The following is an 18598-nucleotide window of genomic DNA, read 5'->3' as shown; positions in this document are numbered from 1 at the left end:
TTAAGGAATGTTATCTGAATTAATGAGACAAAGAACTAAAAATGTTGTGATTAATTAATTAACTGCTGTTTGATCATTAGATGAGTAAAGTTTTCTCATCTGCTGATGCACATTTTTTTTAAATTAAGCATTTTTATTAAAATTTAATAAAAAATCGCCATTTTGTTTTGAATTTGTTGATTTTCTGGGCTATATCAAGACTTTTAATGCAAGTTTTTTAATAGCCACTTTTTTCTTGCCACTTTTTATAAGCTTTATTAGCATAAACTATCCAGAAATGTGCAATTAATAAAAAGTTATGAGAAAATAAAAACTTGAAGTGAGAATTTCCGCCATTTTCTTTTTGAAAATTCCTCTTTTTTATGATTAAATAATTTCAATCCGACAAAAATGCGCTAATTATAAACAAACAGATTACAGACTCTCAACTTCCTTACACATTTTAATTAAATCCCCATACACATGACATCAGCCTAGGAATGGCATGTTTATAACAGCATATATACATTCCGCAATTTATAATGTTAACTTTATGATAATTGTTGATGCACATATCATAATCATGTGTATGTTACAAAAGCTATATTAGCACTTGTTGTTGCAACACAACAAAAAATGCAAAAAAAAAATAATTAACCACATTCTATAATATCATTATTTGCAATTGTATACAAGCCCACTCACTCATTTATGCCTTAACTGTGTGTTGAAAAGACTAAGTTATTTATGCAAATCTTTTTGTGTTAAATTACTTCCATAACATTACGAATAAATATTTTTTTTTCCTTCTCTCTTCTTCTGTTTACTTCTTAAATCGAGACGGAATGTGGGTCGAATGATTGAATGAATTTATGGAAAAATATTTGAAAAAAATTAACCAAAATAATTTTATTCTTCTTATAAGTCTAAACGACTATGGGACTTTTTTTTTTATTCGATCGGAATTATGGAAATTTTATTTTTGGTTTATTATGACCAAACGAAGAGAAATTTAATATTTTGATTCCATTCAGATTAAAAAAATTTTATGAATATTTATAGAAATCAATCGATAAAAAAATGATTAGAAAGAAAAATATATATAAATAGGGCAATGAAAGAAAGTGGATAGAGTCTATGAACTCGTTGACGTCAATATTTTAATTTGTTTAATTTGATTATATGAAATAAAATTATGAAAATTTATGTATAGGGTGACCATTTGGGTTACAAATGAGCAAAGTTGAGCAGCTTTTGGTTTTTGCCGGAATACTTTGATGGAAAGCATCGACTGGGACCGAATGCCATGGCATAAGGTGGATGGCATTTGTGTGACACATCACACCATCACAGGTTGCCCATCACAGGAATATAGATTATATGCAACTTTTAATAGGAATTAATCTCGTATCAATTCAAAAAAAAGTTCAAATTAATCCAAAAATTTACTAAAAATTGATTTCAAAATCCAAAAATTTTCTCAAAATGAATTTCAAAATCCAAAACGTAACCCATAGCCACCCCACCAACATAAGACCCAAGAATCAGTTTATCTTTTCACTTGACCATACACTTTCCAATAACTTGAACTCTTTTATTTATTTTGCTTCTTTCCACTCGTTTGCCCAAAAAATTCATAATAATGTTAGCTATAAATATGAATAAATTTCATCAGATCAAATCAGATTTTTTCATTAAACTTGATTTTGTCTTCATCTATTTCATCTATATTTATAATAACAGCATAAACCAGATAAAGTGAATGAGTTAGATTCTCGAGAGGAAGCCACAAAGTTTATGGTTAGTTTATATTCATAATTGAAAAGCTTTTAATATGCACAGGTGAAATCTTGACGATTTCTTCTTCTTCATTTAATTACACTGAACGCTTTTGTCACTTTCACATTATAATACGCTGTTGATAATTAACGTATACACAAAATAAAAAATTGTATATGTATAGCAACAACAAACAGCGTAGAAAGAAGTGAAAAACTCAATCAGTTTAATCGATAAGTTTGAAGAAGCTCAAAAAAATACAAAAGAAATCATCAATAGCCGTGTATGTATGAATGAGAGGCACAAAAGGCGCATTGTAGCGCATATAAGAAGTGAAATTTCATTTTTTATTACTATTCATTATTAAGTGATGATGTAAATATTTGAGGAAGAGACTATTCGTAGATGAGCATCATCAATAATTTATTACTTCTCGCGTCGATGATGTATCGAGTTATAAAAGAAGTAAAATTCGTGTACGAATAGCAGGTTATTGTTTCTTTATCATCTTTCATTAATTTCCCATTTTTATTATCATTATTATTCAGTCATTCATTCATCCATTCCATTTCATTCAGACAATTGATGGAAATTTCTTCTTTTTCTTTTTGTAATGCATTCAAAAATTATATTTTGTGATAATAAATGATGATGTCTCTAATACGCACTTATATGTCATTTTTTGGCTGAACATGTCCGAGTGATCCATCATGATTGTGATAATCGTGGCACTACTGAATGAAAATATTTGCCTAAGGCATGACTTTCATAAAATTAATTTTTCTTAATGGAATTTCTTTCTTTTGAAAAATATATTTTTAAATGGGATTTTGAAGCATTTTGAAGTTTGAGGTTGATGGCAAGTGACGTTCATCATTTAGTATGTCAAAAATTCAAAGATTTTTGGGAATTTTAGCTCAATTTCATACCTAAATACTCAAATTCTAAGCGAAATGCCAAGAATTTATCAAAAAACTTGGCCAATAAGTCACAGTGCCACATACCCTCCCCATATTCCCTATCTAGTCATTATTCTTTGACATCATATATGGATTAAAATTATTTTCGCGTAATTTAGTCGCTTGCTTGGTGGTCAGACTTAACAGATGTGAACATTCCAATGCTTCAAAGATTTGTACACGAATCTGTCCTCATTTTTTAATTTTATCTCTTCATATCTCTAATGTTAAGCACAAAAAGACAAATTATTAGCACAAATTAAAATTTATCAAATGTCTTCAAAGGTATTTCATCAATTCTGTCCTCAATAAAGTAAATTTACTGCCAATTTTGATAAAAATTCTCATAAAAGTCAAGCAAATAATAAAAAATTTCCACTCAAACATTCCAAACGTCTGAAATTTAATATCTTCCAGCTCATAAATTCAAACAAAAAAATAAATTTTTTAATGGATTATGTAGTCGTATGAGATATGACACAGTCATTTGGACGGAATCTGTAAAATGTCATTTTAAGTCAACTTTATTTTCACATAATCAAGTATCTTGTTATTTTAATGACAAATGTTAACGATGAACGTGTCACTTTTAGTGCAAATTGATGATGTTAATATTTGAGTGATGGATGACAAGTTTCAGACAAATTTTCGTATCTCGGTACTTTTCCATACTCTTTTTTATGTGTCCATTAAGTTCGCACAAATGATGATGATGTAAAAATATAAAAAAAAAAAAATTTTACTTTCCTTTACGCTTCACTCGAATGGAAATGAAGGAGAAATAATATTAAAAAATAGTTGTGCGATGAAAAAGAAATTTTTCCCTTTTGTATGCACTTGCAGATCGAAAAATTGCATTTTGCATCACTCATGGTCCATAAACTTTCATATTTCTTCTCGTTCTCTTCATATATGTACGTACGTACGGCATTCATATTTTATTCACATTGTTAAAAAGGCAAGAAAAGATTACTCAATCGTTCAAATGGAAACTGCTTTTTTTTTTGTACTTTCTCAATCAATTCTTTTTAGCTTTCAGCATTTGCACATGTATATCTATCTACTTTATATCTTTTTTTACATTACATATCTTCTCTCTCTTTTTTTGTAGATAATAGAGATGATGTGATGAGACCTACATTTATCTATTGGATGTAACTATGTGTGGGATGACTGATTTCGAATATAGAGGAATGAAGGTTTAGTGGCTAGTTGATGTAATGATGACCAAAAGCGCATGTTGTTTATGAGCTAAAATTCAAGTAGTTTTGTTCCGTTTTAAGGTATGAACAGCAAATCGTCACAATGAAATCAAAAACTGAAAATTGTGGTGATATTCATAATGAATCTAGCATCTCTATCTAAATCAAAAAGTACAGCACTTGTCATCCCTAACAATTCCATTTGACATTCTAACTCAAACTTCTCTACTGAATCAACTATTGTCCAACCCGCTCAGTCTGCATCAAATCGTAAATTCTAAAGCAGTAGCAACACTTTATGCACGAATCACCACAATAATTTCAAAAAGCTTCGCTACAGAAACTGTCAATGCTCATAAGAGCTTCCATTAGTGACCACTTAGAATGCGAGCGAGTAAATGTAGATAAATTTGCATCTTTGATTGAAGATAATGATGTAAAAGAAACGTTATTTCTTTTGTGAATTAAGGAACTGAGTTGTGACTTAATTTAAGACTTTTTTTGAGGATTGTTCAGGTATGGTGTGAATCAAATGCTTTTAATTAGGAATAAGGAGATTTTGAAGTCATTAAGAATTTTTTAGGAAGTTGAGTCAACTTGAGTCGACTTTTTCACACGAATTTTGAATCAACTTCGAGTTCTAGGAAGAAGTTTTGTCTAAATATCTCAATTTTGACAGACGTCACTTGTGTACGGCCTCTAATAAATGTTTGACTTTTTGCACATCTTCCCTTATTCAGAAAAGTTTTTAAATTCTTTTCTCTCAAAAAGATTCTTTCTACAATTGACCTTCTCCGAAAAGGATCTCTCAAGAAAAAAAAAGGAAATTTCATCTCCCCCTACATCTTATTTTATTTGGAACTAGATAACTTCTTCATCACGATAAGGTAAAGGAGAAATACTTGAAATATTTTTCCCATCCAAAAATCTCTTTTCGGGTCAATTACTTGAATTATTTAATGTTTACATCCATTTACATAATCCACAAAAATGCTTTTAATTTGTTTCTTTTAATTTAACTGGAAAATTTACGATTATTGAAAGGCATATGTTGAGCATTTAAATTTAATTACGGAACTATTTTCATCATTAAATTGCTCACATTTAGCTTGAAAATTGAAAATCTTTAAAAAATTATTATTGCTGATCAAAGTAAATTGACCATTAAAATTGACCTAAATTGTCTTAAAAATTAGTTTTTCTTGTCTTTTAGCTGAAATTTTCTTTATCGCACAAAATGACAACAAAAATTGAGAAATTTTTCCTTTTGTCGATTTCTTTTTATGAGATGCGATGGGCCTATTTAATAAAAAAGAAGAGAAAGTTTCTTTTTATGTTGAAAAATTTATCATGTCATGTTTCATTTCTGATAAAAATCGGCAGATACGATTACAGATCTCTTTGACTAATCACATGCCGCATATTCATTATGCTAAAGAGATTAAATTTTTCATATTTTTACCAAACAAAAGAAAATCACATGACTGTTGCTATACAATCTAACAGGTTCCAAGACTAGCTTGTTAATCATTTGTAACTTATGCATGACAATCGTCATGAATAGAAATAAATTTCAATCTCACTAAATGTGACCGTGAATTTTGTGTTGTTTCTTTTCTGCTATCTCATTCATATTTCATACAAATTATACAATTGGAATTTTGATTTGAAATATAAAGTGTTATTAATTCTCTCTCAATAAGTATGTGGATATCTCTCAATTAATTTTAGATATACTAATGCGTTTGATATTTATAAATTACTCAAAGTGTCTATACTTGAGAATGTTAATAAGGTCATGAATGTCTAATAACACACTCGTGCGAATGTGAGAGAAAATTTAGTTTTAAGCAGTGCTGGTTCATTAGATAGGCGTTGATGAGAGGTGACTGAAGCTATTAAAATATGATTTCTGAGAAAATAACAAATTTATTACTCAGAATTGTGATGGAGTAAATTATTTATTGAAATATGAGAAGCTAAGCTGTGAAATGCAATGCATTTGATGCGGTTTTAATTTTTGGGGTTTGAGACTCAATCATTGCAATTTGTCAAATTGACTACTAATAAAATACTTCAAGAAATTCGAGAATTTGTGAACTTACGTAGCTTTAATTCAAAGGAACAGCTGCAAACTTGGTTGAAAACATCAACATCTTTTTTACACGACACAATTTGAAGGAAACTTTCAGAAAAACTAATTTAAATGATTTTTCAAGAATTCATTGGTTACTACGATTTAAAAGCATCAATTTTGCTTCAAATTGATTCGAAGTTCAGAAATACAAATTTTGAAAAACCTTTATACAGTCCAGGAAAAAATAACAACATTCTTGGAAAGTATTCGAGTTGCAAAAATGCCAGGTGCAGCAATTTCACCTCGAAACCCAACATACTCAACTGTCCCAATTCATAACCAACACTTTGATGACAACGAAAGTCTTATTACTCTAATCTAAACTCTATAATCCAGCTGCTACTCTGTACGCCTATATAATTCTTTAATATAGACTTTAATCAGATACGAAATGAGCTACGACACCAAAATTGGCAGGACAAGCGAAAAGGTACAATAAATTTCAAACTTCAATTAATATACCATAAAATAATTTCAGCAATTCCATTTCATAGTAATTCGGATTCACATAATTTTTCAGCCTTATAATAATACCTCATTCACCGAATACCAAGCAAAAAAAAGTCATTAAGCTAACACCCAGTTAACAAGTAGAAATTAGAACAACGAGTTATGTGAATAATTGCACATTGGTAAGAAATTTAAGAGAGTGACATAATAGGAAAAGAGAAATGAGTTGCGTTGGCTTTAAAAATAATTAAACGAGTAAGCAACATTAATGATCAGTTGCAAAAAAAAAATTTTTGCTCATTTCGTAAATCCAAAATAAAGTTGAATCATCCTTTCGACTTCTTCATCACCTTCATGATGTTCTTCTTACATGATTAAGTGCTTCTTACATTATTTCAGGTTACGATGAACTACATATACACGGTATAGCAATTAAAATTGTCATTGTAATGTGATCTCCCTCTTGTGGTTCCCTATGTGTATGTGTGCCTTTATGAAGATATTTTCATGTTGATAAAAATAAATTGGCTGTACGAGTAGTCATACCACAACACGCAAATGATGATCGAATTAAATAAGAATGTATTTTAAGTTAGACACAAAAAAAAATATAATAATATAATCGACAGACCACATTGTTGTTCCTCTTTTCTCTTTGTTTTTCTTTATACCACATCATGTAAATCTAATGATTTTGCTTCTTACTCCTTCCTTTTTTTGCTCTTTTATATTCATTTGTTGGTTCCATAGACAACAAAAAAGTTGAGAATAAGGAGAATTGGTAAGGAAGTGGTCAGGTACGGTTGATAACGGCGCTTTTTTGTTGTTTTTAGTAGAGGAATGCAAGAAGGTATAGTCAGTAGCATGATGTCCATATTAATTGAGTTTAGCTTTTTATGATTTAAGAGTAAGTAAAGAGAGCTTAGAACTATATCACTGGATACAAGCAGTTCAAATTGTCCTAGAGTAGAATGGACAATTCCAGTGAATTTCTTCATGCTCACACCTGAGTTTATTAGAGTATCAAATGGAAATACTTGCTGTTCGTTAGAATAACATCCAGAAACAAGACAGCAACCAAAATTTCGAATTACTCTCCAAAAAAGATTACCAAAGTTAGCTATAAGACTGACATCAAGTCAAAATTCGTTTAACACTGTCCTTTATCATTCACCAAAAATCAAAACCAAGAAGACAAAAAAAAGTTCGAGTAATACGATAAAAGCCATTTGTTCAACCTCATAATAAAGTAATTTTCATGGAAAATTTTTTAATGAAAAAGTCTGATTGTGTGTTCCTTACGTGTTCACAGTAGAAAGAAAAAAAAGTCTCATGATAAGCACATCAATCACTTCAGCTTACTCTCGTTTATTTCTTCTTTGCATCTCTGCTGTGTCTTTTTTCTGTTTTTCACACTTTAATGTACTACAAATAAAAGGTGAAAAAGGATAAAAGGGGGAGAAAAGAAGAAAGACAAAGATGGAAGAAGATATGAACGCAAATCTGCGGCTTATTTCACATACACAAAGTTTTTTTTTTGAAGAATAAAAAGAAACATGAGCATTATAAATTGTTATCAAGATTAATATGTTCTAAAGGCTCCCCTCAGGTGTTGCTATGCTAGTACTTATTTTATTCTTTTTATTCCCTCCCTTTTTCGTCTCACCGACGCTGTCTCTAACGATTTCTGACATCTTTCAAACATAACAAAAGTCAAAGAAGAAATTATTCTTCTTCGATTTATTCAATGTAAGTAAATATATGCAATAAGCGACTTTTAGGATTATCATTTGTAATTTATCATGCTCGATGTATTCGATTGAACATTTTTGGAAGAAATTTTTTCTGGCATTGAGCCGAGTATTAACTTCAAGCAATTTAATATCTTTGTGAATCAACATAACATTTTTGTGTGTGTTATTTTTTGGATGTAAAAGAATGATAAACAGAAAATTTTTCAGCGCATTTTTCTTCTTTTGAAGTATAACGTTTTGTGTTCGACTGGTTTTGTTGAATTTTGAATGATTTAATATGCACCAAATTTTGTTAATAGATAATAAATTTAGTCACGTTTTCTCGTTGATTTGTGGAAAGGTGAAGAGATAATTTTTGGTAATTTATGGAATTTTCTGCATTATTTTATATTTTTCGGCTTATTTTACTCATTAAGCATTAAGGTCAAGATCAAATTAATGCATTTTTTTACAAATTTATCATTTAAAATAATTTTTTTTGTTTTTTCATATAAAATGAGCATTCAAATTTGCTTTTAAATTATGTCATATAACTTCTGCCACTTTTTTGATCAATTTCTATCAATCAAATTGACAAATGAATCAATATTTAGTTAATTATCATCAAAATTCTTTTTAAAGTAAGAAAAATACGCCATTTTTTTTTAACCATTCAACAATTTAAATTTCAAATGACTGTTGAAACACTATTTCCTAGTTTTTTTGTCTCAATCATGAATTCCATCGAGTTTCTCCAAGAATTCCAATAATTTACTACTGTTATGCTTCTCAAACAATAAATTTTGCAAATTTATAACTTATTTCCTTACAATGAAACAATTTTATCAGCCCAGAACATCAAGCAATCACAAAGAATCGAGGATGTTCCCAATGTCACACTTCACATTGACATCAATAGTTGTTGACAAAAAAGAATCATAAATATGACAACGACCTTCCACCATATCAGTTTTCTTTTCATCAAAAAAATCTTGAAAAATTCCTCTAAAAAATCGCGATAAGTAAATAAATGTTGACACAAATACTTTTGCCAGCTCATTTGGCAATAAAAAACGGTAAAGGCATAGGAATATGAAAAAAATTTTGCCAAAAAAGAAAGAAAGAAGATAAATAAATATATATTTTTGGTGGAATCTCAGGTGGTAAATAAAGAGATGTTAATAAACGCAATCTTTACAATAATATAGAGGCATTAAAGATCTGTAAGGTGGATTATATTTTCAATCGTGTCACACGCACACTTTTACCTTCAACTTTATTACAGGTTTTCTTTTCATTTAGACATTGCGACATATTTATAGCCTATAAAGTATTGCGAGTAAAAAATATATCATAAATCTTATTATTTTTGTATCTTTCAAATGAAACATCATTTACGAAAAAAAAATAAACACAAAAAGAAAATAAAAAAAAGCTTTTAAATAAACTTGTTTTCCTCGTGCGACATCCAAAACACAAAATAGTCAAATACGTGTACATATTAAGAAATCAGCCAAAAAAAAAATTCTTGTCTCATTTTGGATGATGTTTATTTTAAACTCTTGAACAGGATTTTCGTGAAGGTCAATTCTTTTCCTTTCTGCTTTTAGATTTTTTTAAAGTTCTTCTGTCATTTCTTATCTCAATTTACATAAAAACAATAAAATGGGAAATTTTATTTTGTGACAACAGTAAAAAGAATTTTATTTGACAAAATATAAAAATGAGCTTTTATTGAGGATTTTTAGCAAGAAAAAGGGGGAAACGTTAAAGGTCAAAATTGAGTTGTTTTGTGCGATTCTAAAATAAATTTCTATTGTGTTGGATTTTATAGGAGAGATGAAAACATGTTTTAGTGTCAAAGTTGATTTAAAGGCTGGATTATTTTGGTATTTTTGATGTTGTACTATTTTTGGTAAGCATTACATGATTAAAGAGTGATATTGGTGGAATAAATTGAAGATTCATTGATTATTGACTTGTTTAGGAATTATCATTGATGAATTTGATATGAAAACAAATGAATTATTCCCATTTTAAGCACAAATCAGGGTAATAGCCATGGAAATACCCCACGAATCTTCTAAAGTCTGATCATATCACACATCTAATACAAATCGCTTATAAATTCAATCCAATTTAAGAATTTCACACAGCAAAAAATTCCAAACCATTTTAGCCACGTGGAGACTAAGTTAAACTAGCCATCTGGTAAAAAAAATGCGACACGTTGATCGCATCACACCACAGGGGCATCAGACAACCAGCATGAAATCCAAAAAATTATTATGCAATCTGAAACTTGTACATTTGGCAGCAGAATCTACACTAATTTATTCAAAGATATCTATCAACTTCCGTGAAATTAACCTCGAGTCATCTTCATTAAAAACTTAACTTTTTTAGTTCAATCATCAGCAAAAAATTGTGGATCATTGTGAAGTAAAAGTTAGCAATGACATAAAATTACCCATCAGCAACTATTCGTTATACTAACCATCAATGTCCACAAAAGAAGTGAAAACACTTCTTTTCCCTTTCATGCACTGTCAGATAACCAATATGAAATGATTTTTTGACATTCCAACAACTTTACAATTACAGCTTATTGAAAATTATATAATTGTGCAATTATTTGCTTTCTACATGATTTTCTGCACTGTGTCTTCTGTGGAGCGTAGTCACTTTTTTCCCATAACCATTATCCCGTATTATTCAAAAAAATAAAATACAGTCGATACTTATGTGCTTATTTATCGTCATTAGCTTTGAGTTCTCTTTATATACATATTTTTGTGATTTTATGAATGAATAAAATAGTATTCAATTTGCTGTACAAGAGATTTCGCTGCATTAGCAGCAGCAAAAATAAAAAATCATAGGTCAAAAAATCTCCTCATAATGTTCAGCATTATTTTAGCAAATTAATGAAATTCGATAATTTAATCGTATATCCATTAAAAATAATTGAATTAGAAATTTGTTTTCAATCTATATGGCATAAAATGGGTAAACAGTCCGCAATTTTCAACTTTCATCATGCATAGATACGTTCATATTATAATACGAAGTTGTACACTTCAATGTGTACATGAAGGGGGCAACAAATGTATATGATTTATTTAATATATTCGCATGAATTAGTAATTCATAAATGACTCTCTCTTGTATTCCACAATAACCAATTTATATACACACATTACTGCTACGAAGTGCATCAAAATAGAAAATAAATATAATGAAAACTATATCGGACGATTTTATACAACAAATTGAGATTCAATATGTAGATAGATGTGTAGAAACATGATGATTGGTTTTATGCTTCATACCTTGAGGAGACTTTTGTGTGATTTGAGTATCTGAGATGTTGTTGATGTTTTGTTGTCTAATAGATAGATGATCTGAGAGCATGACGAGACTCTTATCTAGGTAATTTAAGAAATTCTTGGATTTTCCGTAGAACATTAACACAATCCCAATCTATAGTACCACTTTATACTCAATCATCCTATATCTCAACTCCAGAACATTCTAAATCAAGCTACACTTCAATCTAACTCTTGAAAAATCTGACAAAATCACCACAAAATTCTCATTTTTCATACAAAAAATTACGATTTCTACAGAAATTTTCCACATTTATTAATAACAAATTGGCATCTGCATGTGCTTGATTGAGTTGCCTCATTGTTTTCTTGTAACGTGAACATCAATTGCATAATAAACTATTAATTATTATTCATTCTCATACATGATTCAATACAGAAGAATAATTCAAGTAGCGATGAGATTGCCGTCAAAAAAGTAATGAAAAGAAAAAAAAGACGTGAAGAAGATTTTTTTTCCTCTGCTGAGCCGCAATCACAGCTGTACACTTCTTATTATTTCATCGCACCATAAAAACAACTGGTTTTTTTGTGCTGAATAAATTTATACAGTTTGGACATCGATTGAGAGTCAAGGGAATGGAAATTGTTGAATTAGAAGTGAAATTTTTGAGGATTCTTTTTTGGGGTCAAAATTGATCCGTTGGAATGTCTTGTTGGTTTTGGAATAAATTTGGTTAGTTTTTGCATTAATGGAACTAGATGTGATACTTGAAGCAACGACAAACTGCTTTTGAAGATGTGATTTCTGTTTAAAAATGGTTCATTTTCTACTTAATTTAGGGTCGAGTTCTAAAATTTGTCAATTCGTCAATCAGCTTCTAACTTAACAGCAGAGCTTGAATTCGACTCAACTTTCCCTGGTAAATTCAGGAAAGCTTCGAATCCTACCGTTAATTCCGTTAATACGTCGATGGTAAGCAGTTCGGTTTCGCTCTCTACTTAAAAGCAAACAACTTAGTTTGTTCAACATCTGGACAGTTCTAAGCTATTCTCAAGATATTCTCAGTCCCAGAACAATATTTATTTTGAACTCACGCACACGTCAACGTTAAATATCAAACATTTCCTAATTCAATTTCATATGCAAATTCATATTAAGACGATGACTCACTATAATCAAACTTAACAGCTCTAACTCATGTTCTAGAGTTAAAACATCGCCACCCTTGGATTAATAGCAATGAATGTAATACAAGAATGTTTTTGAAGCTCATGTCATCACGTACATGTCTTCTTTTACTCTTGCCTTACTGTTAATTTTATGTCGTACTGATTTAATGAAAGAGCACTGAATTCTTACATTCATGAGTCACATAATTGAGTCTAATTTTCTGAGAAAATTTTTATACTTTTTTTTTTGAAAAGTCTTCAATTAAACATGAGCAGAAATTGTGGAGATTATTAGTCGCTATTTTATTGCATTCGTAATCAATGACTCGAAAATGGAAAGAAAAAAAAAAAGAAATCATTGATGTCACAACAGTTTCGATTTCATGATATAATTTTCTCAGCTTGAGAGCTTAAGCATTATCTTATTTTTTTTTAAAAAAAGATTGAGCTTTTCTTTGTAGAGCCAGAAGTAAAAGAAATCATTTCAGTTTTAAAACACATTCAATGACAATGAAATGTAATAACTGTAATACAATAATCGACAACATTGTTGAAATTCACTTTCAATGATCAATTTAATTTTCAAAGGGAATATAAAAAAAAGAATTATGCTTCCTTTCGAGAGCATATTCAATTTTGATGTATTGTTCAGTCGAACATGTAAAGACACTAAAATTCAATAAAATAATTGCATATAGTCAATTTTACGGTACTTTTTTAGAGTTGGACACTCTTGTGAAGTTACTTCGTGTTGTTGGCTATCTAATGTATGAAGACATATGCATGGTATGTTAGTCTAGACATTTTGATAGAGCAAATGTTAAATGCCTTCGTGTCCAAGTTGCAAAACAATGAAAAAGTCTTCATCACGACTCAGTTAAGGCTCCTTCACGGACTCATTTATTAACGCTATCTGCCTTCATTTGGTAGCCATTTGGAAGCCACACGAAATCATCTGAAGCCTTTTCCATATGCTTCACTAGGAATCCATGTCCAAAATGTTAGATAAATGATAAAAATCCAATACAAAATTGAATTCAATTCCTCCCATGAGATAAAACTCAATAAAATCTTCCAATCTAATTTCAAATCAACAGAATAACAAAGACAATCCAATTTAAACTGCTTAAGTAAGCTTCTATGCCTTACATACCATCCACATGCCACATTATTGCACACATATATTGGAAGAAAAACTGGAGTACGAAAACAAAATAATTTTATTTTTTTCGTAATAATCACGTTCCAGTGTATTGCACAATCGGCAACATTACATATCGCAAATATAATAGAGAAGCATAGGGAATGTTTAAGCATTGGCATGAAGAAACAAACATTTGGCGGATTTATGAGATAACATTACGCGAGACGCATGCAAAGCATTCGTTAGTTGATGACGAAAGTTCAATAATGTGATAGATGGCTTCATCAATCACGCTTCGTAGGCAATAGAAATCACTTTATCTGATAGTATGATAGGCAAATTGAATTTTAAAGCTGTTTAATCATTTAAAAAAAAAACATGGGAGAAAAATTGCTTCCGTTTCAGTGTCGCATGCTTCCTGTAAAATGATAAAGTAAGTACTTTGGCATACGACTTTGTATAGTAATGAGAGAGAAAAATAAGTTGCTTGATGATGCAAATAAAAATTTGTCATTCATGCCGTCACAAGTTAGTTTTTCTTATTCTCTTCTCGTCTTCCTTTTCCAGTTTTTGAAATTTATGTTGTATCTGCGTAGCGGGAAAAGTTGTGAGATGAGGTGGCTTTTGTAGCTTTGACGCATTTTTACGCGTTGAATAACTAATAAGGCTTGATTGAATTTAACTGGATTGAGCTGAATTTGACTGAATTGAACTGAGTTCAGCTGATTTGAACTGAATTGAACAGAATTCAGCAGATTTAGACTGAATTGAACAGAATTCAACTGATTTGAACTGAATCAAACTGAATTGAATTAAATAAAACAGAATTGGAAGAAATTGAACTAAAACTTGCACAAAATAAATTAAAATCGGCAACAATGTCACGCATGTACAGCAGCAACGCCTCAAATATCAGCAAAATATGTAATCAACTCCAAGTTATCTTTATCAGAAGGCGACAACAGACATGAGGAGGTAGTTTTCTTATGAAATGACTTTTAAATTCGCATAAAAAAATATGTTTATCAAGTGCGGCCTTTCTTAACCAACTTTCTCCGCTTGCTACCACTTGATTCATGAATCCTTCAATGCGTCAATTGAGCGGCAAATTTTCATTTCGCGAGAGTGTAATTTAAATGAAATGATGATGAAAACAAAATATGAAATTATTCGCATAACATTTATGTATATGCTGTATGAGACTATCAAAAAGCGATTGGGAAAAGTAATCAGTCATTGGATGCCATGGGGAATATTTGAAAATTAATTTATCACAATTTATAATATCTATAGTGTTGCATAATGACGATTATTACTTAATTCAATATTTTATTACTGTGGTGTACATCACGATGTATGAGTTAAAGATGTGACTTACTTTGCATACTCATCGTTCATCGTTATGTCGGTGATAATTTACATTTAACAAGTATGTAAAAATTTCATAATCATTTCACGCCATTTATGTTCAATAGTTCACATAATAATACAATTTTGTACACGGGCATGTAAAAATTGCACCAGAAAAAAAATTGCTTCTATGTTGGACATGTGCTACTCATGTCGGTTAAATAATTAATTAAGCAATCAATATTAAATAATGAAAAATTGCATTCAATTAAGATTAACAATTGGTGTTAAATTAATTGCATTTTGGACAAATAAAAAAATCACTTATTATTGGACAATTGTCCAAAAGTCAATAATCATGCCTTGTACATATGTCATTTTACTCCAGTCAATGGTTTTATCCCACAAAAAAAAAAAAATCCTTTAAAATTATTGATCGCTTTCAATTATTACGGTCGGTTGCAGACACAACCAATGTCAAAAATTTCTGCTCCGAATGCTCAATATTATAGGCAATAATTTATTATGATTATTTGTACGTTGCAAATGAAAATTGCAGAGTGAGAGAATGAAGAAAAAAAATGTTGTTTTTTTCACAGGTCTGCACCAGCACTATTTAATAAAGTTTTCAATAATCATTTTAATATGAAGTTAAATAATTGGAATAATGCTAAATGAGATCAATAATGATTAAAAGCTGACGCTGTGTGGTTGTTCGCATTGAGATTGTTTTCTTTGACCTAGTAAGGATACGTATTGTTATCTAGCAGGTTTAGGATGACTATCTTGTAGTTTTTGATGTTCAACTCAAAGTTTTCAATTAAAAATCAGGATTAGTTTGATTTATGGAACTGAATCTTATGAAATTGATAGATTTTTAATAGATTTGATCACTTAAGAGCTCAAACTTCAATCAGTCACATCACAAACTCATTAAAATGTGTAAACTTTCTCAAATAACACTCAAATCATAATCATACATGGCCCCAACTTAGACTCATAACACCCATCAAAATACATTCAAATCAATGTTAATCCCCAGCAGCTCTCAGACATCAGACTAGTCGTCTAGAATTATAATCATAAATCGAACAGAAAACTCTCCTCAAGGGTACTGCAAAATATTTCCAATTAAATTTCATTTAATGCAGGTGTCTTGTTGCTTTTTATGATAAAGTTTCTCAATTTTCAAAGGTCATCAAGAATTTAATTTTTTTGCTCAACTCTTTCAACAGCATAAATGGACATCACTTGTGATTGTTTATTAAAGCTAGCTTACAACGGTTGTTGTTGTCTTTACTTCTTAAAAATAATAATAATATATGTATTGAAATAACAACCTTGATTTAGTTTTCATGATTTGCATTTTTTTCACGTTGTTGTCAATAGGTGAGAGGGAGAAACACTTTATGCTACTCTACGTCTGTCTTTTTCTCATTTTTTTTTTTACAATTTCGTGCACAGGTCGGCTAAATAAGAGCATTCCACAAATATTTTTCGCGGAGCTATTGAGTAAAGAATAAATTAAGAAATATAACTGCATCTCAGTCAAATCTCGTTGGATTTCAAGGTTGAACTGTGGTATGTAGACTCATTTACTGAGTAATTTATGAAAATATTATGATTGTATCTTCATCATTGTTTACTTTTACCGACAATCACTAGGTAGTTTTTTGGGAAGAATGAAAAGAAGTAAATCGAATTGATAATTTTACTTTTTTTGTTGAAAAATGGTTCAAAAGACCCAGAAAGTTAATGTACAATGAGATTTATTTCTTCATCATTAGCAAAATTGTTGAGGCTTTGATATTTGGGCAGCTGTGCTTAGTTTTTGTAAATTTTAATTAACTTAACGCTGAACTAAGTGCTTACAATTTGATTTAAAACTGAATGAACAAGAATACGACAGAACTTGACATTGAATAGTCATAATGTACACCAGGGAAAGTCAAATCTATTGTCAATTCGAAATCTGTATTAATCAACAGTTTTGGATTATGAATTACAATTTCTTACTTCTTATTACCGCAAATTTTCGACTTCCTTGTTGAACACAACCCAGAATTTGACTCAATATCAATAAATTCCGCAAATTTCAATAACTGTTCCATTCAATTATTGCAAATAAAACTTATTTTCCATAAAACAATAACGAATGACTTCAGTGCAGTATAATAGTAGTAACAATAGCGGTGATCGTATAATCTGTCTTTCTATATTCAGTGTTGAGTCACTAAGATGTAGAATCTACTCATATATACATTTTAGAAGCATGAATTTAATTGCTATATATGCGATGATGTGATGTCTAACTAACACAAAACAGAAATTCAATTGGAAGTGGAGAGAAAGAGAGAATGAAATAAAAATGGTTTTTAATTTCATTTGAATCCCGATTCGCTTTTTGCATTTTAAAATTCAATTATCTCACAGAAAATGTATTCTATTTTCAATGATTGCTTAGATTTATATTGGAATTCTATTTTATTCGCATTATTCATGTGAAAATTGTGCATTTATGATGGAAGGAAAATAAAAGGTATTTTATTGTATGCTACTTCAACGTACGTAGCTTGCTGATGATAAAGCCGCGAAATGTTGGAAAACAATTGAAATAAATTAGAATTAAAATTCTCCCGTGGAGAATTGACTCGATCGACTATGAAGTACTTTAATCAATTCTTTTGGGACTGTTTACAAGTTAAGTCAATGAAATATTGAAATTTCAGACTTTTTTCATGATTCATATGATTTGTTAAACAGCAATAGAACAGAAGCTAGAGTTAAAATAATTGACATCATAGCCAATCGACCCAATTCAGTTATGCTTTATATCCATTCATCTATTAAAGGTTACTGACATGAGTCCATCTTGATTTAAAGAATGTTTCGTGCATGATACTCGATGGTAAACTTTCAATTTTCTTTTTATTTTGTTTCTTTTCAAATGATGATGCTCCAATTTTCTTCTATTTCTTTTATACAAAAATAAAATACATATAATGGATGAATCCATAACTGTTTCTTTATAGCACGTATTATACACGTTAAAGGTTGCAAACTTCAATGAAATAAAAGTATAAATAAGATTTAATTTACTATTAAATTATCTCGATTTACACAAAAATAAAGTCTGACTTCTACGTTAAATACGTTATTGATGATAATCTCATTTTCAACTTCCGTTTATATCTCTGTTTTGGAATCATCATTCATCGTCGTTTTTATGTTTCTTTTGGAAGAATATTGAAATATCTTAAAAAATCTTCTTAGAGTTATTATTATGATTAACAAGAGCCCTTGAGGGAATTTTTGGATTCATTTTAGCTTATTTTTGATAACTTTTGCATTTGCATAATACCA

At 29.8% G+C, this 18598-nt stretch overlaps 1 protein-coding gene across 3 annotated transcripts in view; it reads right to left on the bottom strand.

Moving 5' to 3' along the window:
* The window catches only part of nahoda, a 92687-nt gene that overhangs the window by 73099 nt on the left and 990 nt on the right, over positions 1 to 18598 (bottom strand). The window lies entirely within an intron of this gene.

This window comes from Chironomus tepperi, unplaced genomic scaffold (genome assembly GCF_022539635.2).
Source record: "Chironomus tepperi strain 1889 unplaced genomic scaffold, CSIRO-AGI_Ctep_v1 contig_11, whole genome shotgun sequence".
Lineage (NCBI taxonomy): Eukaryota > Metazoa > Arthropoda > Insecta > Diptera > Chironomidae > Chironomus > Chironomus tepperi.
This window is presented reverse-complemented; position numbering and strand designations above follow the sequence as displayed.